Source organism: Equus przewalskii, chromosome 2 (genome assembly GCF_037783145.1).
Source record: "Equus przewalskii isolate Varuska chromosome 2, EquPr2, whole genome shotgun sequence".
NCBI lineage: Eukaryota > Metazoa > Chordata > Mammalia > Perissodactyla > Equidae > Equus > Equus przewalskii.
Genome location: NC_091832.1, coordinates 76552038 through 76573094, shown reverse-complemented (window position 1 = coordinate 76573094; position 21057 = coordinate 76552038). Strand labels below are relative to the sequence as shown.

The 21057-nt window shown below is 35.9% G+C and overlaps 1 pseudogene; it reads right to left on the bottom strand.

Annotated features, from left to right (window-relative positions):
* Positions 1–4822: 4822 nt before the first annotated feature.
* The window catches only part of LOC103555101 (ATP-dependent Clp protease proteolytic subunit, mitochondrial pseudogene), a 60589-nt pseudogene continuing 44354 nt past the window's right edge, over positions 4823–21057 (bottom strand).

Here is a 21057-nt window from a genome sequence, read left to right as displayed (position 1 = left end):
AAACATAATCCTTACCCTCAAACTTCTTACATTCTAGTGGAAGAGCCAGCCTCACAAAGAGATGATTTCAATATAATGTTAGGATAGGGTTAAGAATATGCTACAGGGTAACTCAGGATGAAATAAACTCTTACACTGCACCAAAATAATGCATCAACTCAAGAGGCACAGAGACCAGCATGAACTATGTCCTAAGGCAAAAGTTTACCTTTGCTTAAAAATTTAAAAGCCCCTTGTATATATATATGTACGTACATGTGTGTATGTATATATATATTTATTTATTTATATTAAGTTCTGTTAACCTGATTTGTCAGGCATTTATTGAGCGTTACAATATTTGATCTATTACAACTGTCCCCCCCCCCAAAAAAAATTGTAAACTTTGACTCAACTTTTCACTTAAAATATGGAAAAAGAAACATGCAACCAAAAAGTTGAATAAGAGTAAATCTTTGATAAATACATATATTTAGATAGCTGAGATTTTATTTTAATTACATGTTGGACATTTCACAGTATTAAAGACTATTTGGCTACAAAAGCAAACAAAAGTGCTACAGGGGGTTCTTGGTGGAGATAGAGGAGGGGGCTAAGAATGGTGAGCAAAAGGACATCAAGGACAGAAAAAAAGGTGAGCAAAGACCTGGAGCAAGAAAGATCGTGACTGGGTCATTTGAAAACTGCAAGTTGCAGCAAGATCATGAGATTCTTTGCATGGCCTACTCAGGAAGATAAACATTATCCAGAAGGCAGAGTAACATTAAACGATTTTAAGAATAGCCAGGAAATGAAATACAATGGAGAATCAGATAGTGTTATTCCGACTGCTGTTTTACTATCCTGTGGTTAATAATAATAATAGAGATAATTTACATATTTTAATAATAATGATAGCTTACCTTTAATGAGGGCAAATATTCTTTAAAACAATTTTCACCAATCAGCTCATTTAATAGTTTCCCATTTTTACAGATTAGGAAACTGAGGCATACAGCAATTAAGTAACACCCCCAAAGTTCATACAGTAAGTGGCAGAGCCAAGATTTAAACCAGGCAATCTGACTTCAGAGTCTGTATTTAATTACCATACTAATAATGACTCACATTTAAAAATTTTCATTTTGTGATTTTTTACCAAAGCACTTTCATTATAATTTTATTTATTGACATATAGATTAATATTCATATATCAACAATTATCTACAATTGACATATAAGGAAATGGGATTTTAAAATTGAAATTAATTTTGATATTCTTTCTTTGAAATATTTATTTCAAATTTATTTATTATCACCATTTAATTCTTTCTTGTTCATAGTGAACAGACAGAAATGGGATTTTTGCTATCTAGAATTCTGCTAACATTACAATGTTTTTCCTAGAAAAATGAGTGGTAGACTTTGATTGCAAAATTTTATCCTTTCTCCCCTCATTTTTTATTCTTTATCATGGGTTAATTTTATTTAATTTCCATTCTGTAAAACATGAGGAATTAATAGGACGGGTCTGAGTGCTACTAAAAGGATCCTAGAATCCAATAGCTGAGCTTTGCTGAAGGGCAGGCAGAGGCGCCATATCCTGGGGCGGCCCTCCTTCCCACTCATGGGGAGATTGTACAAGATGCTGTGGCAGCTCTCATCCTGTTTCTTCCTTCCAGATGAGGTTCCACTGGAGATACTGTAATGACATTGGCTGGGAAAATAGTCTAGCTTCTCTTTCTTCTACACCCAGGAGGGTGTCCTGTACATGAAGAATCCTTTTAAATGCTTTTATCAGACTCACAAACCAAAAATCTGTGTACAAAAGAAGACTGTTTCAATCTAAGAAAGCAATCCTTAGTGGAAGTTCACTTCAAGTGTCTCATTCTCTAAGCTTCTCAAGGCAGGGATCCTATCTGGATTATTTTTGGTCCCCAGTAATTAGAATGTAATTATTAATTCAAACATATCTGTACAAAGACTTCAATATGCAACTAGCATGGAGAATACAATGATCTGCAACTGTTTTGGTGAAGTCTATGAGATGAGTAAACTGGTGCAGGTAGAGGAGAGTATTGGAGGCAAAAAGAAGAGAATGTGCAAATGTCCTGGGGTGTGGAACATGGAGAAATACATGGAATAGATGTGTAAATTAAATAATAACACTGTCAGATATAGCTCTCCCACCCACAAATGCCTGGTTTCCTTCTTTGTTATGGGAAGCTCCAATGCTCACTTTTTTCACTTGCATTATGGAAAGTTTTATTATGTATCAGTTCCCAACAAGTTTGGGTCATCACCTTCACCGATGAAGGCTCTTGACAATTGCTACTTACACTGGCACATTATTAATGAGGCCAAATCTTGATTTTCTTGCACTATACCTATCAGAATCATTCTCCACTGAGAAATTTTCCTCCATCTACCATGATTCATATCAGCAAGAAAATACATAAAATCAAGATGAGCTTTGTGAACAAAAAAAAATCACTGAGGAGTAATCACACTAATTCTCATGTCTGTTGTGTTTTTTTCTCTTTTTTCTCCAAAAATATTAATTTACAATTTATTCTAAAACTTAACTAGTGGTAGATTTCCTGCTTGGCCAAATCACAGGCTGACACACTAATGATGGCACAGGTCACTATCTTTCAAATAAACCTTACAATTTCACATTATTTCAAAAGTATTTGCCTTCTTTACAAATGTGATCACTATTGCCACCAGCTTACTCATTTTTACTTTTCATTCATTAGCTTGCAATTTTACATTTTAGAACTTTTCTAAAAGACCCATTGCAAATGCAGAGAACACACACATTCACACACACAGGTGCTAATATCTATCTGTACCTATGAATATTGTCTATAACTTGAGCATTAAACTCTGCTTAGGAAGCAGTTCTAAATATAAGTGCAATCTAAAGTAGTATAACCATGTGGAAAATGTGGGTACCACATGCCTATAAGAGGTTTTCTCAACACCTGTCACCATTATCAGAATTAGTGACAAACAATTTTTGGGGGGAGAAGGTTTGCTGTAAGTCTTAAATCAGTTCAGTGAACAGTTTAGCTGCTGTTGTAATTCCTCAAGAGACTCAAAAAATCTTATTTCAAGGAAGCATTTATGGTTATAATTTACTGTCTGCATTCCTGATCGTTTGTGCCCCCTCCCACCATAGTATTTCATACAAAAGTCTTTAATCATTCTGGGAAGTTTAAACATTGACCCGAGGCCACTGAGTCATTATAACAGATTATCATGGACATTTGTCAACACGTGAGAACAACACCTGTTATTTCTTCCAAGGGACTGGATTGTTCTAGTCAGAGAAATTAACAAAGTAACCTAGTGAGGTTCATTCCTTCCAGCTGAGCAGGTCTCTCATTCGTCTAACAAAGACACAGAGCAGCTTAGTGCTAAAGAGGAAAGAGCAGGCAATGAGTTCTTGTCCTAATCATCTTATTTTTACCATGACTATGACTTAAATTTGCATTCATAACAGAAAACCTGTGACAGGATCTACTTCCATATTAGAATAAAAAGTCTCCATACAGTACTTGAAAAAAGGGTGCTAATGTACTGTTTATTTATAGACCATTCAGTGTGCTGCTTCCACTTATTTCTTCTGAGCAAAAGCAACCAGCTAGCCATCTGCTGCATCAACACAGAGCGCAGATAAATTGTTCAGCATTTCTAGCTTGCAGGGGTTCAGAAATGGCGATACTAGCTCAGACGAGCTGCAAGTGGTGTCGATAGGCAGAAAAAATGAATCCAACCTTCCCTGCGACAGACCTTGATATCCACCACATTGTATGCACATGTGGCTCAAATTCACCCTGCTGGTTGATAGGGTTCCTAAGGAGAAGCATTTTAAATGCCAAAATTATAAACTATACAGTATTCAACAGGGTAAAAAAATGGTCAATCATCTAGACCAAAATGTGATTTAAACAAAAAAACATGGCCGTGTGACATAGGCAGAAGCTACTACAGAAAGACTAGAGAAGGGGATTGACTGAACAACTGTTGTTTGTGACATGGCGCAGAAAGAATCCTGAGTGAATTTCCAGGGCCGTGGATGGGAAAAAGTGCTGTGGTATCGGGAGCTCTGGTTAAGCAAACGAGCTGTAGTAAAGCAGATCTTTTGACCTAATTCTTTTGTGCCTGCAGTTTTGCTTCTTGGAACGGTTGTGCAATGTCTAAAATTGGTCCCAACAAAATTTATTATAGAAGGGAATATGCGATGGAGAATAATATCTTGGTAACAGTGAAAAAATGAAATCCGCTCGTTGTAATTAAATGTAAACTCCTGGAGAGCTTGTTATGTGTTCGAACAGATTCTGGCCCTTAGCAGATGTCCGATATTGAAGGGAAGAATGAATGATTGTTTTTAGTACTTCCGCTCTGCAGAATTGAGAGAATTTATTTGTGTGAGAAAATGCCCTTGAAATTCACTGAGGTAATGTGCACCACCAGCCATTTTTATTTGTGTTTTTCTATCTTGATTCCAAAAAGTTGGAGCAAGGTATATTTCTTATTCCTTAAATTATGTCCATTGTTTGACAGAGTCTACCTATTAAAATCTTCATTTTATTAGACAGAGGATGTGACCTATTAACACATATGTGATAATTATGCAAAAATTATGTAAAATATATATAAATTTATCAGGCAAATGTCAGATAAATAAGAAGCATTCAAATTTTAGCTATTTTTTTTTTTTTTTTTTTTTTGCAAAGACTACGAAGATTTAATTTAAAAGCACAGTGTCTCAGCTAGGATACCCGCCCTCAGAGGCACCCCCAAATCCAGAGTTCCTCAAAGGGCTCCTCCAGGCTCAGCAGTGAGGGGTGAGCAGGGCTGCAGCGGCAGCGTCCGGCGGGCCCCTGGCCCCTCCCCTTTCGTCCAATAGCTGAGGTCTGACTCTCAGGTGCTTGCTGGGGTAGGTTCCGGGGCTGCCCCCCACCACGGGCTCCCTCTGTACCAGCTCAAGCTCGTCCTTGCCGTTCTGGGGTGGGTATACCAGAACCCTAAGATGCCCAACTCTAGGCCTCCAAGGGGCTCATGGAGCAGTCCCTCTCCACGGCCGACTCAGTGACCTACTGGCTCTGCTTGGTGTGCTTGGCCTAGGTGTTGTAGAGCTGCTTCTTCGGTCCCATGATCTCCTCTGCCTGGATGCCGATGTTCGTGGCTTGGCCCAGGGCGCCCCCAGAGGTCTGGCGGATCAAGGTGCGTGAGTTGGAGAGCGAGTGGAGCATGCGCAGGGTCCAGGCAGCGAAAGAGGGAGTCCATGCTGGCGGCCTGGCCCAGGCACCACGTGCAGGTGGGGCTCAGGATGTACTGCATCGAGGGGTAGATGGCCAGGCCCGACGTCACCACGCTGCCAGGGCTGTTGATGTGCATGTAGATGGGCTTCTTATCGTTCTCCAAATGCAGGAACGGCAGCAGCACGGTAACTAGGCTGGTGACGCTGTCATTAATCACATCCATGACGCAGCCGTGAGTAGATGTCATAGGCGCGGTCGCCTTGACCCGCCTGTCCCACCACGACGAGAATGAGCCAGAGAGCCGAGCTGCCGTCGCGTGTAGGCTCCGCTACAGGCGAGCAGCAAGGCGAGGTCTCATCGCCAGCACCTGCCTGCAGCTGCCCGGGCCCAATCCTCCCAGTATTCCGGGCCACATCCCCCCCCAGCTATCATTGTTTTTAATGTTATTATTAACTCATAATTATTATCTTTTTAAAGAGTTCCTACCCAGACATTGCTTTTCATTGTTAATTTTATTTTTTTCATTATATCTCAGACTGCAAAAAATTATACCTATCTACATTAGATGTTTATATGGAAGATAAATGAAATATGATTGATAATTTAAACACCCATGCTTCCACCTACTGCTTAAAAAAATAAAATATTACTAATACAATTGCCTTACATGCTGTTTGTATGTTTACTAGTGATTTCTATTGTCTCTGCACAAGAATGCCCCTTCATGTCTTTTGTTTATTCTAATTGAATTGTTTGTCATTTTCTTATTGATTTGTGTTTATTATATATTCAAAATACTAATATTTTAATTTATATTCAATGCAAATATCTTCTCTCAGTTTGTAGTTTATGTATTTTTACTTTTTTTTTAAAGATTTTATTTTTTCCTTTTTCTCCCCAAAGCCCCCCAGTACATAGTTGTATATTCTTCCTTGTGGGTCCTTCTAGTTGTGGCATGTGGGACGCTGCCTCAGCGTGGTTTGATGAGCAGTGCCATGTCCACGCCCAGGATTCGGACCAATGAAACACTGGGCTGCCTGCAGCGGAGCGTGCGAACTTAACCACTCGGCCACAGGGCCAGCCCCTGTTTTTATACTTTTTAATGGTTTCTTTTTTGTTTGTTTTTTTGGTAAGTAAGGAAGATTGGCTCTGAGCTAACATCCATTGCCAATCCTCCTCTTTTTGCTTGAGGAAGATTGTCCCTGAACTAACATCTATGCCAATCTTCCTCTATTTTATCTGTGGGACTCTGCCACAGCATGGCTTGATGAGTGGTGTGTAGATCCCCAGCCGGGATCAGAACCTGTGAAGCCCTTTGGCACCAAAACAGAGCACGTAAATTTAACCACTACACCACCAGGCTGGGCCCTTAATGATGTCTTTTGATGAACAGAAATTTTTACTTTATCAGAATTTATCAATCATTTTCTTTATGGTTTATTATAGACACAAGTGTTTTATAAAATCATTCTTTACTCTGGTTTCATATAGTCCCATATTTATTCAGGTAATTTCTTGAGCATCAATTATGTCCAGGCATTTCCTAGGACCTTAAGTACATTGCTAAATAAAATTCCTGAATATTTTTTCTTTTTCCACATGGAAGTGTTTAATTTACCTGAAATTGAATTTTTGTTTATGGTGTGCAATATTTTGTTTGTTTATTTTTAATAAGTATAGTCAGTTATCAGAGCACTATTTAAAGAAAACTATATCTTTTTCTCACTGAACTGCAATACCACCTGTGTGACAAATGAAGTATTCATACTATGCAGAAATATTTCTATGCTCACTCCTCTGTTCAGTTTCTCTCTTTTAATCCTTACATCAATAGCATCTACTCTGCATTACTATAGCATTATACCAAGCCTTCATATCCAGCAGGCAAGTCTCTCCCATATGCCATTCTTCATGAATATTTTGTATATTCTGAGCCCTTTGCTTTACCACATAAATTTTATATCAGTCTGAACAAGTCCCAGACAACTAATGTCAGAATTTTAATTAAATCACATTTTATTTATAAATCAATTTGAAATAAACTGACCTACTTATGATAGCCATGAATATGGTGTGTTTCTCTCCTTCATTTAGGTCTTGAGCATGGGTTTCAATATAGTTCTATAATGATCTTTAAATATATCTTACACCATTTCTTAAGCGTTATTCTTATTCCTAGATGATTTCACAATGTTATGCTATTTACATTCTGTATTTCACTTAAATATTTTCTCTTTGTTGCTTCTCTATAGAAATACAGCCAATTTTTATATAACTTGTCTCATTTTAAACTCTCATATTAATTCTGATACTTTATTTGTAGAATATTTAGGATTTTCTATGTAAGCAACCATATCACTGTAAATAATCAGAGTTATATTTCTTCTTTTCCAATACTTAGATATCTTGTTTTTGTGTTTTGACTTTTTTTGTCATGGCTAGGACTCCAATACAATAAGTAATATATTTGTAATGGAGTATATATATTATTTATATATTTATATAATAAGCATACTTGTCTTGTTCCTGACGTTCAATAGAATGTTTTTAACATTTTGCCATTAGTTTTTTTCTCTTCTGTTGCTTATTGGTTGGCTTCCTTAGTTGGATACTCCCTTTTGTTTAATTTTATGGGCATTTTTTTTCTGTTATTAAGGGGTGTTGAATTTATTGCAAGCTTTTACAGGACAATTTTAGTTTTGTTGTCATTGTTATTGATATGGAACTGAATTGTCTCATGATCCTAGTCCATGGTCCCTGTTATACTAATTCTTTAGAATTTGCTTTATACCTTAGTGCATGTAACTTTGATAAAAATATTTTGGTGTGCTTAAGAAAAATATGTTATATGATTGTTGCACATATTTCTACCTGTGTCTGGTAAATCAAGCTTATTAATTATGTTTATCAACTTGTATATGATTTTTAGTGTTTTATTTTTTGTCTGCTTGACTTATTTACTAAAATGGTTGTTTTAGAATCTTCCACATGATGGAAAATGTTCTGGTTTATCCTTTTAGTTACACCACTCGTTAGTTCATATGTTTAAATTTATTTATTTATTATTTTTATAAAGATTATGATAGTTAACAACCCTGTGAAATTTCAGTTGTACATTATTGTTAGTCATGTTGTGGGTACACCACTTCACCCTTTGTGCCCTCCTGCCATCCACCCCTTTCCCCTGGTAACCCCCGATCAGTTCTCCTTGTCTATATGTTAACTTCCACCTATGAGTGGAGTCATACAGAGTTCATCTTTCTCTGTCTGGCTTATTTCACTTAACATAATACCCTCAAGGTCCATCCATGTTGTTGTGAATAGGATGATTTTGTCCTTTTTTATGGCTGAGTAGTATTCCATTGTATATATATACCATATCTTCTTTATCCAATCATCAGTCGATAGGCACTTAGGTTGGTTCCATGTCTTCTATGCTGCGATGAACATAGGGGTGCATGGGACTCTTGGAATTGCTGATTTCAGGTTCTTAGGACAGATACCCAGTAGTGGGATGGCTGGGTCATAAGGTATTTCTATTTTTAACTTTTTGAGAAATCTCTATACTGTTTTCGATAGTGGCTGCACCAGTTTGCATTCCCACCCACAGTGTATGAGGGTTCCTTTTTATCCACAACCTCTCCAACATTTGTCACTCTTAGTTTTGGATATTTTTGCCATTCTAACAGGTGTAAGGTGATATCTTAGTGTAGTTTTGATTTGCATTTCCCTGATGATTAGCGATGATGAACAACTTTTCATGTGTCTATTGGCCATCCTTATATCTTCTTTGGAGAAATGTCTGTTCATGTCCCCTGCCCATTTTTTGATCGGGTTGTTTGATTTTTTGTTGTTGAGCTGTGTGAGTTCTTTATATATTATGGAGATTAACCCTTTGTCAGATAAGTAACTTGTAAATATTTTTCCCAATTAGTGGGCTGTTTTTTAGTTTCAATCCTGTTTTCTCTTGCCTTGAAGAAGCTCTTTAGTCTGATGAAGTCCCATAAATTTATTTTTAAGATTATACAAGTTGAACCAATTACTTTTCACCATATTTAAGTGTACATTAAAGCCAACAATTAAACTAAAATATAGAATAAAATGAATAAGAGAGACAATAGTAAAATTTAAGAATTGTCCTTTTTTTTTACCTCCCCACCCAAAGTAAATTGCTCCTTTCACTATGGACATTTGTCTTGTTTTAATGCAGTAGTATAAGAAATTTTGTTTGCCCTTAGTATAGATTCCTAAATATCCAGGAAAGAACTAAGATTTGCAAAAAGGATTCCTGTGTATTTAATGCCTACTTGTGTGTATTTAGATAATATTATTGTAGAGTTTTGGTGATATGCCTTGACATATTTTAGACCAAAGTCCATGTCGCCAGTTGAGCATGGTCACTTTTGCATGTGCAAGGTGCCATGCTAAGCTCTGACCCACTGTTTTCTGTATTTTTGTTCTTGGGGGATTTATTTCATTTTTATGTATAATCTACATATTCCAAATGGAGTATAAAATTACTTATAATATGAATATAATATAGCAAAATAATATAACAACAGTCAGAGAAAATTGGAAAACAAATGTAAGACTGTAAAATATAACCTGTAATAAGTCTGGACTATCAGTCTTAAAGCCTAAAAACATATTAATGGTAATAATAATATCAATAGCAAACAACTTTGTAGAGTTTATTGTGCTTGCCACCATGCTCAGTGCATCGTCTGTGTAAAGATTTCTAATGCTTATAACAACCTGACAAGAGAGGAACTATTTTCCCATTTTTCAAATGAGAAAACTAAGAGGTTAAGTTAACCCATCCAAGATCTCACAGCCATTAAGAGTCTCCAGAGCCCATATTCTTAACCACACTTCACAATTCAATACAGATATTTTGCTATTCCATATATCCAGGTCATTGTTCCTAGCATAAATAAAAACTGTTGAGAATCAATTAGCATAGATACACACGATGTATGAAAATGTATGGAAGGAAATTCAAAGTTCTTTAAACACTGCATTTGACCTTTAGAAACCCTACTGTTTCAATTTCTAATGCTGTGCATGTATGCGTTAAATCTTAAGTGAACTAAAACTTGAAAGTTTCACTAGTAGATTACTAGGTACCATTAAAATTTTTGTTTTTCAATGAATAAAGAGAAAGTCTGATTAATTATAGACCTGATTTATCATTATTTTCTAACCATGTAGAAAGCCCCAAGCAATTGTTTGTCATGAATAAATACGTAAGGATTGTTAAAATTGAGAGACAGAAAAAATAAGGTGATAATAATGAGCTGAGAACCATTTATACACATTTTAAAAGCAAAGGTATACAAAAGGCAACATGTTTGCAAAAATTCAATATTCTAGTATAGGTTTGGCCGTTAATTTTCTGCTGGTTACATATGCTATGTGGAACTCAAGTTTCCTCGATTGTAACATGAGAGGATTAAAATAAATTGTCCTTTCTAGCTTTCATTTATTTCTCAATGACTTTCTGAACTAAAGTCTGGAGAAGAGGCTAACCTGTATATGAGAAGTAAGAGCCTTACAGGTATGTTGGGGAGGGGAGCAAGGAAAGCCACAGCCGCAGGTGCACCTTAATGCTTTAGTGACCCATTTTCAAATGAAAGTAATTGGGAAGGTGAACACTAGATTTCAGCCATTTGTTATAGTATCTTCCTCTTCACATACTATTTTCTTTCTCATCATTTTTGGATATTTTTTATTTATATAACGATATGAACCCCAGTGTTGGTCAATTATAGGAATTCTTACCCAGACCTCATGATGTTGGAAACTGCGTTAGTAGAATAGAAAAAGATTGAGGAATTTCTCCCTGTTCTCCCCTACATTCTAATTAGCTATAATCTCATATAGCATGGCTTCTTTTATTTCTAACTACAAAATCACACAAGAAGAAAACGTCTACTCTGGACGTAAGTATATATGAAAGCTCAATTTCTGGAAATGTGACTGTCACTAGAGCTTTGCCTAGTTCTGGCTCCCTGGATAACAAATACTCCTTCATAGACAGGCATTTTAATCTCAGAAAACATTCTTCTATGTCACGTGTCATTTTTGAACCTGATTACTCCCTAGAAAATACCCTTTTCTTCTGACTCTTTCCTTTTCGCTTCTTAGAAAAGGAAATTTCTACATATCTATAGAGATACATCTGCACCACATCTTTTCAGAGGATCTCAAGCCAAACAACTTTCCTTTATCCTATGTCTCCCTAATTTCTCTTCAATTGTCTTTCATTTTGGTCTAAAAAAATGTTTAAATATGGCAAGATCTAGATACATGTTTTTAGACAGTTTGAACTAAAGTCAAATTTGAATTTTCAGATTGTAATTACATATAGAGGTCAAATATACTTTACCACATTGAAGAACAAAGGAAAGAGGGAGCCAGCCCCATGGCTGAGTGGTTAAGTTCTTGCACTCCACTTCAGTGGCCTGGGTTCACCAGTTCACATCCTGGGCACAGACCTATGCACTGCTCATCAAGCCATGCTGTGGTGGCGACCCACATGGAAGAACTAGAATGACCTGCAAGTAGGATATACAACTGCGTACTGGAGCTTTGGGGAGAAAAACAAAAAAGAAGAAGATTGGCAACAGATGTTAGCTCAGGGCCAATCTTAAAAAAGAAAGAAAGAAAGAAACTGACCTGGCCTAATTTTGAGTGACTTGGTATGTAAGGAATGACTTTATGTCCTTTTCTTAGTTCTATATTGATTTTAACTATTATCTGGAGTTATTAGGAGAACATATCATAATTCTAAGTACTTTGAAAGGTAAACACATACTTTGGATAACTTTCTTGATGTGATGCAGTAAGTTATTTTTCTTTATGTGTGTGTTTATTCAGGAAGTTCCATCTAGTCACTGGCCCCAAGTTGTAAGCATTAGCAATTAGCATTTTTTTCCAGAACCAACAGGAAGTGTAGTTATCTTTCTATGGAGCACATTTTATCTCTAGTAAGCATTTCTTTAATTGGATTTTTATTTGGATCACTTAGGTTTATTCTCCTTTGAATTGGTCTTTTCTCTTTTAATTTTCCCATCAGTATTACACGCCAGCTGACATCCATTTGCCTTCATATTCTCCATGACACTTTCATTTCCTTGAATGCTGACATTATTACCTGAGTGTATGTTTTACAAGCCCACTGGGTAGCCACAACTCTGTTAGCCCAAAGTACCTTTCTTCAATATACCCTTAGCTATCTGGTTGTTTCTACTTTAGTGCTTAGGGTTCTTCAGAGAAGGTGACAATAAAGAAACCAAAGCATTGAAATGAGGTTGCAACATGATCATGACTGTCCCTGAGCGTTGGTTTAATAATATAAAACTTTGGAAATACATATCCCATTGCACTTGGAGACATTACGAAGAACACATTTTTTTTTTATTACTGTTGCTATTATTAGTATTATTGAGATGAGAGAGTTGAAAATATAAAAACAAGTTAAATCTTATAAATTCTGAAATCTATCTACTGACCAATAAACATTAATTAACATCAAATATATACCTGAGTCTCATAACAAATAAAGTGTTATGCAGAAAGTACTGTTCAGTTGTACAACAGAGAATACACTTTCAGCTTAGACTCCAATCAGAAGGGGTTCTTTCTGAGAGAGAGAGTGGAATATTACCTCTGATCATTACAGCAGAGAAAATGCTGGTATTGCCAACAGCGCGAGATGCAGAGTCAGATTCTCGGCGAGAAAGATGCTACTGGGCCACAAAAACTGACCATGTGGTTTTTGGGGTTAACACATCAAGCAGGAACACCACATTAGTGAAGAATATAGAAAATCAATGGGCTAAAAACTTGTTTCTTGAGGTGAATTTTGAAAAATCAGTTTAATTCACAATATGAAAAGTCTGCAAACACTAAGAGATGTCAGGAAAACGCTGCTACAGTTTTTGAAACAAGAACAAAGTGAGCCAGGGATGAAGATCAGCAATAGCTGAGGATCCAGAGTAGATTCCTTAGCCTCTCTGGGTGCAGAGTCCCATCAACGTAAAGAGAACCTGAAGGCTGACATGTGAACACGATGAAACTGAAGTGATAGGGCTCTTTAAAAAACTCTTGCTATTACAAAATTTTATTGGTTAGTGAAATACGTACAGTGACTGTTGGTTCTCAATGCACGTTCAAGCATTTTTAACAAATATTTTTGTAATCTCCATTAAGTTCCGCATAAAAGACTCCCTCTGGTTTTTGCTGCATCGTGGCTACATTCCCAAATGATGTATTAACTAGACTTTATTTTTCTGTGTGTTTGTGCTGCAGTGAAAAGAACGTTATCCTTTTCCTATCCACTATTGGTCGTTCTTCAATAATATATAAGTACGATCATATAACTAAGATAATCTTACCCCTACTTTTACTTTCCTTTCATCTAAGACTATGCTTCTATTTCTATAAAAAATTTACTACTGAAATGCCACTTTAATCTCAAGAGAATCTCCTCACTCTATCTTGAAATGTGTATCACCATTATCCTTTAAGACATACACATATGCACACACACGCACACACTTCTGACATACACCATTCCAAGGCATGCTCCCATTCCACAACAGAAACGAGTTCTCAGAGACACTGTTTCTTTTCAGATCATGTAGAAAATTCCTTATATCTACAGCATGCTCCTCATTTAGTTATTAATTTAACAAATATATCTGTGTTTTTGAGGTAATACTAGAGTACCACAGAAATCAGTCAAGGTAGGAAAATATGGATTTGGTAGTCCAAAGATCTTGGAGCGATTCCTTTTCTCCTTACTGGCTATGTGCCTTCTTCCCCTCGTGATCCAAAGCTTGCTTATTTGGACAAAAAATGCTAATACCTGGCTTATAGATGTGTTTAACATTTTTTAATAAACGTAAATAAAACACAGTACAGTGAAGTGGTGATTCAATGATTTCTTCAGTACTAGTCAAATAGGATATCCATATGAACAGAAATGAACCCAGAATCTGTACCTCTTACACATTGATTTTAAATGGATCATAGACCTAAATGTGATAGGTAAACAATAAAGCTTCTAGAAAAATAAAAACATAAGAAAATATCTTTATGACTTTGGATTAAGCATTCCTTTTTAAAGAGGACATAAAAATAAAAGATTCTGGGCCTGATTTTCAACCTAAACTCTCCTGGAACTGTGGTGGGAGAGAAACTTTTAAAGTTCTCCATCCAGGCCCACTGTGTTTCAGAGACTCTTTTTGGTTGACAATTAGTAGTCTGAACCTGGAGATTGAGATTGCTTTCGGACTCATCTTGACTTGGGGGTAAGCAGTCTAGGCCTTTATATGTCTAAATCAGTTCGTGGATACAGGCCCCTGCCTGGGTAAAGGCCATGACCTTATCTAATTTCAGAGATCAAGGCAGAGGAAGCCCTCGTGGTCCCATGTTTCAAGATGCAGATTTTCTCATAAAACCCTCTTTCAGCCCCAGGTTTCATCCTTTCTTATGATGGTTCTAGTTTCAGAGTCTCACTGGTGTAATATCTCTGGAAAACAAGCCTGCCTTCTCCTGCATGGCCTTGTCATTTCCCTGGCCATATGCATTTGGTGTAATAGGGAACTTCTCTCTAAACTTGAGAATAAAAAAGAAATAGAATATGAGATGTCAGGAAAATTCTCTCAATAGCTATATGGTCAAACAAAAATCCTTTGAGACATTCCCATTCATAAGAATGGATTTCCTTCATAATATAGTGACAATCAATATATATTCAAATATTTTTTAGCTTACTGCAATTGGATATCATGAAATAAGTGTTTATTTGCACCATTTTTTTCATCTAGTAGGAGTTTATGATCAATAAAGTGTTATTATTCTAAATGTTTCAAAATGATTTATCCTAAATATAACATATCTACTCTAAGAAATACACATGTGGGCACATGCACACGTACACTCCTCTCTTTACTTTTCGCTAAAACACACACTGGCCTCAATCTTAACTATAGGTGGTATCTCCAGTAAAAAGAAGTTATTAAAAAAAAACCCAAAACTTGACACCTCAGTGTTAGAAGAATTGTGATAATAAAGTGGAATTTCACTTTCTACATGTGGAGGTTATATAGTGACTACCATGGTCATCACAATATTTCTCCCGTGATTGATTTAACACGCACTGAAAAGGCGGTTTGCTAAGACACTGGGTGAGAAGTCATGTCTCAAAAGCCACAGGAGATCCAGAGTAGTAGCATATGGTTGATTTCTGGAATAAAAGAACAGTTCCTTTCGTGGAGGAAGCACTATATCAGTATTTTATAAGTGCAGGTTCAAATAGACATTACTATTTCAAAGAGAATCAATTTCACTTACACACAAGATCTTTTGACTTAATAGATTGTAAAATTTCCCAAGTGCCACTAATTCGTCAAGAGATCTCATTATTTTTGACTTATATAATGGAAGAGATATTTTCAATTGTACCTGTGGGAACATAAAGACAGAATTATTTTAAAAAACCCTATGGTTTAAAAATTAGTTAAAGAGACAGTTATTTTTATATGGCTAATCATTTCAATCAAGCTATTCAAACGTGATTTTATAAAGTGCAAATAATATGTTTAAGACATTATTTCAAATTTGTGAGAAATGCAGATAAAAGAAACTGCGTATGAGTTCTTTAGTAGGAGTTTTGGTCAGCTCAGGCTGCGATAACAAAATACCATAGACTGAGTGGCTTAAATAACAGAAGTTTATTTCTCACAGTTCTGGAGGCTGGAAGTCCGAGATCAGGAAGCCAGCATGGGTGAGGTCTGGCGAGGACTCTCTTCTTGGCTTGCAGATGGCTGCCTTCTGGATATACCCTTCCACGCCAAAGAGAACTAAGCTCCCTGCCCTCTTCTGTTAAGGGCACTAATCCCATCATGAAGCCTCACCCTCATGACCTCATCTAAACCTAATTATCCCCCAAAGTCCACCTCCTAATACCATCACGTTGGGAGTTAGAGATTCAAAATATGAATTTTGAGGAGACGCATTCAGTCCATAACGGTAGGAAAATAGGCAAAAAATTTAAGAACGTTATTTTGAAACTGATAGGGATTTTCCCAAGGCTTGTTTTATTTGCCGTTCTGTACTGAGAGTGGTAAGATTTTAAACAACGTGCTTCTGTGGTATCAGTTTTGGTGGACTCCTCTGGTGCACCAGTGATGATGTATGTTTCTGATTGATCATTGCCCACACCTCAATTTATTAGAAGGAGGGGCCTGTGGCCAGAGGACAAACTCTAGTAAAAAGCTTTAGAACAGACAGTCTCCTTCGACTTAATCTCTTTATTTTATAACAGTATGGACTTATGTCTCTACAGAAAGATCACCATTACATGTTATTGCTTTGGAATAGCCATGTGTTTTCAAAGATTTGTGACTTCCAGTTTTACAGATGACAAAATAAAGCTCTGAGAAGTTATTGGCTTACTCATAGTTAAAGAACTAGTAAATGGCAAAAATGAGACCATAGGTGTTTTGACTCTTAGCTTTTCTTTTTTTTTTACTTCAATACTCTACTTTTCTTTGTACGCAGGAAGAGTTAGAAATGCATATATGACATTAGAAATCATGAGTTCATATTGACTTTCCAGTTCCAATCCAAATTTTTCAGGGTTATTCTTTAACTACCTTCTTTCTTCCTATTTCCTTTTTTTTATAATGAAATCTCTGGTTTCCAACAATGTGGATATCATTTTTTATTTGCTTAATCTCACATAAAATAGTTTCAGAACTGCTACTTTCATATCACTGTGCAAAACCAAACCGTGAAAAAGAGTTCATGACTTGTTTGCGCTTCTGTTTTATTTTTCTCTCCGGACTTACAGAATGTAGTGAAAATACTGTGTTTAAGTTACTCGCACTAACGATTTACATTTCTTTAGCTTCTGAAATGCTGCTTGTTTCACCTGTTTGCGTTGGCATTCAGTCTTAGTTACTTGCCAACACCCTTTATGGTTTACTGTTTTTTTAATATGTAGAATATGAACATACTTTCAAGCATCAAAAAGCTAAGGTAAAAAACCCTAAAGGATAAAATTTTATAATATCAAAAGTACCTAGCATTTTTCTGTAACAAAGTATACCCAAAGTGGTGCCATTTCTTCCCCCATACCTGAAGGCTGCTCTCCTTGGGGCCCTCAGAAAGCAACGGATTTTATTGCTTTCTGGTTTATCCTCCCTATGCCTTCTAGATACAGATAGATACATTTTAGTTTGTTTTCATTTCTCTCTCTTCTTTACATGAAACATAACACGCTATATTTAATCTTTTGCCCTTCATTATGTTATTCTTATACTTAATGAATCTTGCAAATAATTACTTCAATCTAATTTTACAGCTGCAAAATCTTCTTTGTGACTTTGCATCTGTGAAAAGTAGACTTTTTACATCACAAAGTCTACCGTGTGATGTAACTATGACTCACAGATGTTATAACACCTTGAAATTTTCACTGTCAGTAATTTGAAAAAGGTTATTTCCACAGAACCTCATCAACAGAGTAATGTGAAGCTTTTGACTTTTTGGCCAATATGATGAGCGATAAATAGTATATCAGAGAGTTAATTTGCATTTCTCTTACTCTATTTAAAGATAGGACATTTTTATACTTTTATGTGAATTGTTTATCATGGTTTTACCCATTTTTCTAAGGTTTTTTGGTATTTTCTTCCTCAATTTTTGTATTTTTCCAAATTGTTATAGAGTTGCTCAACACCATTTACAAGATCCACTGATGGATGCTAAAACCTGTAAGTGAACATTTGAGAAGAACAAGACTCTCCTCCAAGATGTGCATTGAGTTCGGGGGGAAAGATAAAAACTTCACAGGAAGAGTCTTTTTCTACAGCTGGCAGAAACTTTATAGTGGAGAAAGCCAGGTGATCAAGGTCAATATCATCAAAAATAAGATGTTGACATCAAGAACTTGATAATATGGTACACCGAGGACACAAGACTATTTCTGTCTATTGTAAAAAGTGCATAACCTCAGTCCAATCATAGGAAAACACCAGACAAACCCAAATTGAGATATATTCAGTAAAATAGCTGACCAGTACTCTTCAAAGATGTCAAGATTGTGAAAGACAAAGACTTGGGAACTATAACAGACTGCCAGAAACAAAGGGGAAATAAAAACTAAATACAATGTAGGAGTCTGAATGAGAATCTGGAACCATAAAAGGACATCAGTGGGAAATCTGAGGAGATTTGAATAGTCTTTAGCTAATAATATTGTACCAGTGCTAATTTCCTGGTTCTGATAATTGTATTATAGTTAAGCAATAATATTAACATTGCAAGGGGCTGGGAAAAAGATAAATGTGCTACTTTTACAACTTTTCTATAAGTTTAAAATACTTTTCTGTAAATTTAAGTGATTTTGAACAGTTCTTGTTAAGATTATTATGAATCATTTTATATTTCTGTTGATTTTTTAAAAAGATTTTCCTTCTGTTGTATCTTCTAAGCAGTTATTATATGAAGGCTATTGACTTATGCATGTTAATTTTATATCTTGCTATGTTACTAAATTCTTTCATTGCTTCATTTTTTTTTAAAAATTGGTTCTTTAGGTTTTTCCTAGTGCTGTCATGTATAGCATGTCATCTGCAAATAGACTTAGCTTTTCTTCAGATTCAGGTGACCACTGGAACCTCAGATTTCATGAAAGAAATTTTTTATAGTCAATCCTTAATAAAGACTGCTATAGTAATCTATAATCCAAAGAGTTAACAATTTTTTACAATACCTACATTTATTTATAAATTATTTCTCTACTGTAAAAAGCCAGATATTGTCATTTTTATTTTGAAGATGCAATTGTAAATCTCTGCATAATGAGAATGTTTTTCTTTCTCTCAAAACACCCCCATGCTGAAACAAAGGTGACAATAGAAAGGATCAATGAAACAAAGAGCTGTTCTTTGAGAAAATAAAAAAATTGACAAACCGTTAGCCAGGATCACTAAGAAAAAAAAAAAGAGAAGATTCGAATAAATTAGAAGTGAAAGAGGAGAAATCACAATGGATACCACAGAAATACGAAAGATTATAAGAGAATACTAGGAAAAACTATATGCCCACAAATTGGACAACCTAGAAGAAATGGATAAGTTCTTAGACTCTTACACCCTCCCAAAACTGAATCAGGAAGAATTAGAGACTCTGAATAGACCAATCACAAGTAAAGAGATTGAAACAGTAATAAAAAAAATCTCCAAAAATGACAGCGCAGGACCAGACGGCTTCTCTGGAGAATTCTACCAAACATTCGAAGAAGATTTAATACCTATCCTTCTCAAACTATTCCGGAAAATTAAGGAAGAAGGAGCACTTCCTAACACATTCTATGAAGCCAACATCACCCCGATCCCAAAACCAGACAAGGACAACACAAAGAAGGAAAACTACAGGCCAATATCACTGATGAACATAGATGCAAAAATCTTCAACAAAATATTGGCAAACCGAATACAGCAATACATTAAAAAGATCATACACCATAATTAAGTGGGATTTATACTGAAGACATAGGGATGGTTCAACTTCCACAAGTCAATCAACATGATACACCACATTAACAAAATGAGAAACAAAAACCACATGATCATCTCAATAGACACAGAGAAAGCATTCGACAAGATCCAACATCCATTTATGATAAAAATTCTCAAGAAAATAGGTATAGGATGAATGTACCTCAACATAATAAAGGCCACATATGACAAACCCATAGCCACCATCATCCTCAGTGGGGAAAAACTGAAAGCCATCCCTTTGAGAACAGGAATGAGAACAGGAACAAGGGTGCCCACTCTCACCACTCTTATTCAACATAGTACTGGAAGTTTTGGCCAGAGCAATTAGGCAGGAAAAAGAAATAAAAGGAATCCAAATAGGCAATAAAGAAGTGAAACCCTAGCTGTTTGCAGACAACATGATCCTATATATAGAAAACCCTAAAAATGCATTGGAAAGCTACTAGAAGTAATCAACAACTACAGCAAAGTTTCAGGATACAAAATCAACTTACATAAATCATTATCACTTCTATATTCTAATAACGAACTAACAGAAAGAGAACTCAAAAACACAATCCCATGCACAATCACAACAAAAAGAATAAAATATCTTGGAATAAATTTAACCAAGGAAGTGAAAGACCTATACAATGAAACTACAAGACTTTCCCGAAAGAAAGTGATGATGACATAAAGGGATGGAAAGACATTCTATACACATGGATTGGAAGAATAAACATAGTTAAAATGTCCATACCACCTAAAGCAATCTACAGATTCAACACAATCCTAGTCAGAATCCCAATGACATTCTTCACAGAAATAGAACAAACAATCCTAACATTCATATGGGGCAACAAAAGACCCCAAATTGCTAAAACAATCCTGAGAAAAAAGAACAAAGCTAGAGGTATTACAACCCCTGACTTCAAAATATACTAGAAAGCTACAGTAATCAAAACAGCATGGTACTGGTACAAAGGCAGGCACACAGATCAATGGAACAGAATTGAATGCCCAGAAATAAAACCACACATCTATGGACAGCTAATCTTTGATAAAGAAGCTGAGAACATACAATGGAGAAAAGAAAGTCTCTTCAACAAATGGTGTTGGGAAAACTGGAAAGCCACATGTAAAAGAATGAAAATCGAGCATTCCTTTTCACCATTCACAAAAATAAACTCAAAATGGATCAAAGACTTAAAGGTAAGACCTGAAACCGTAAGACTTCTAGGAGAAAA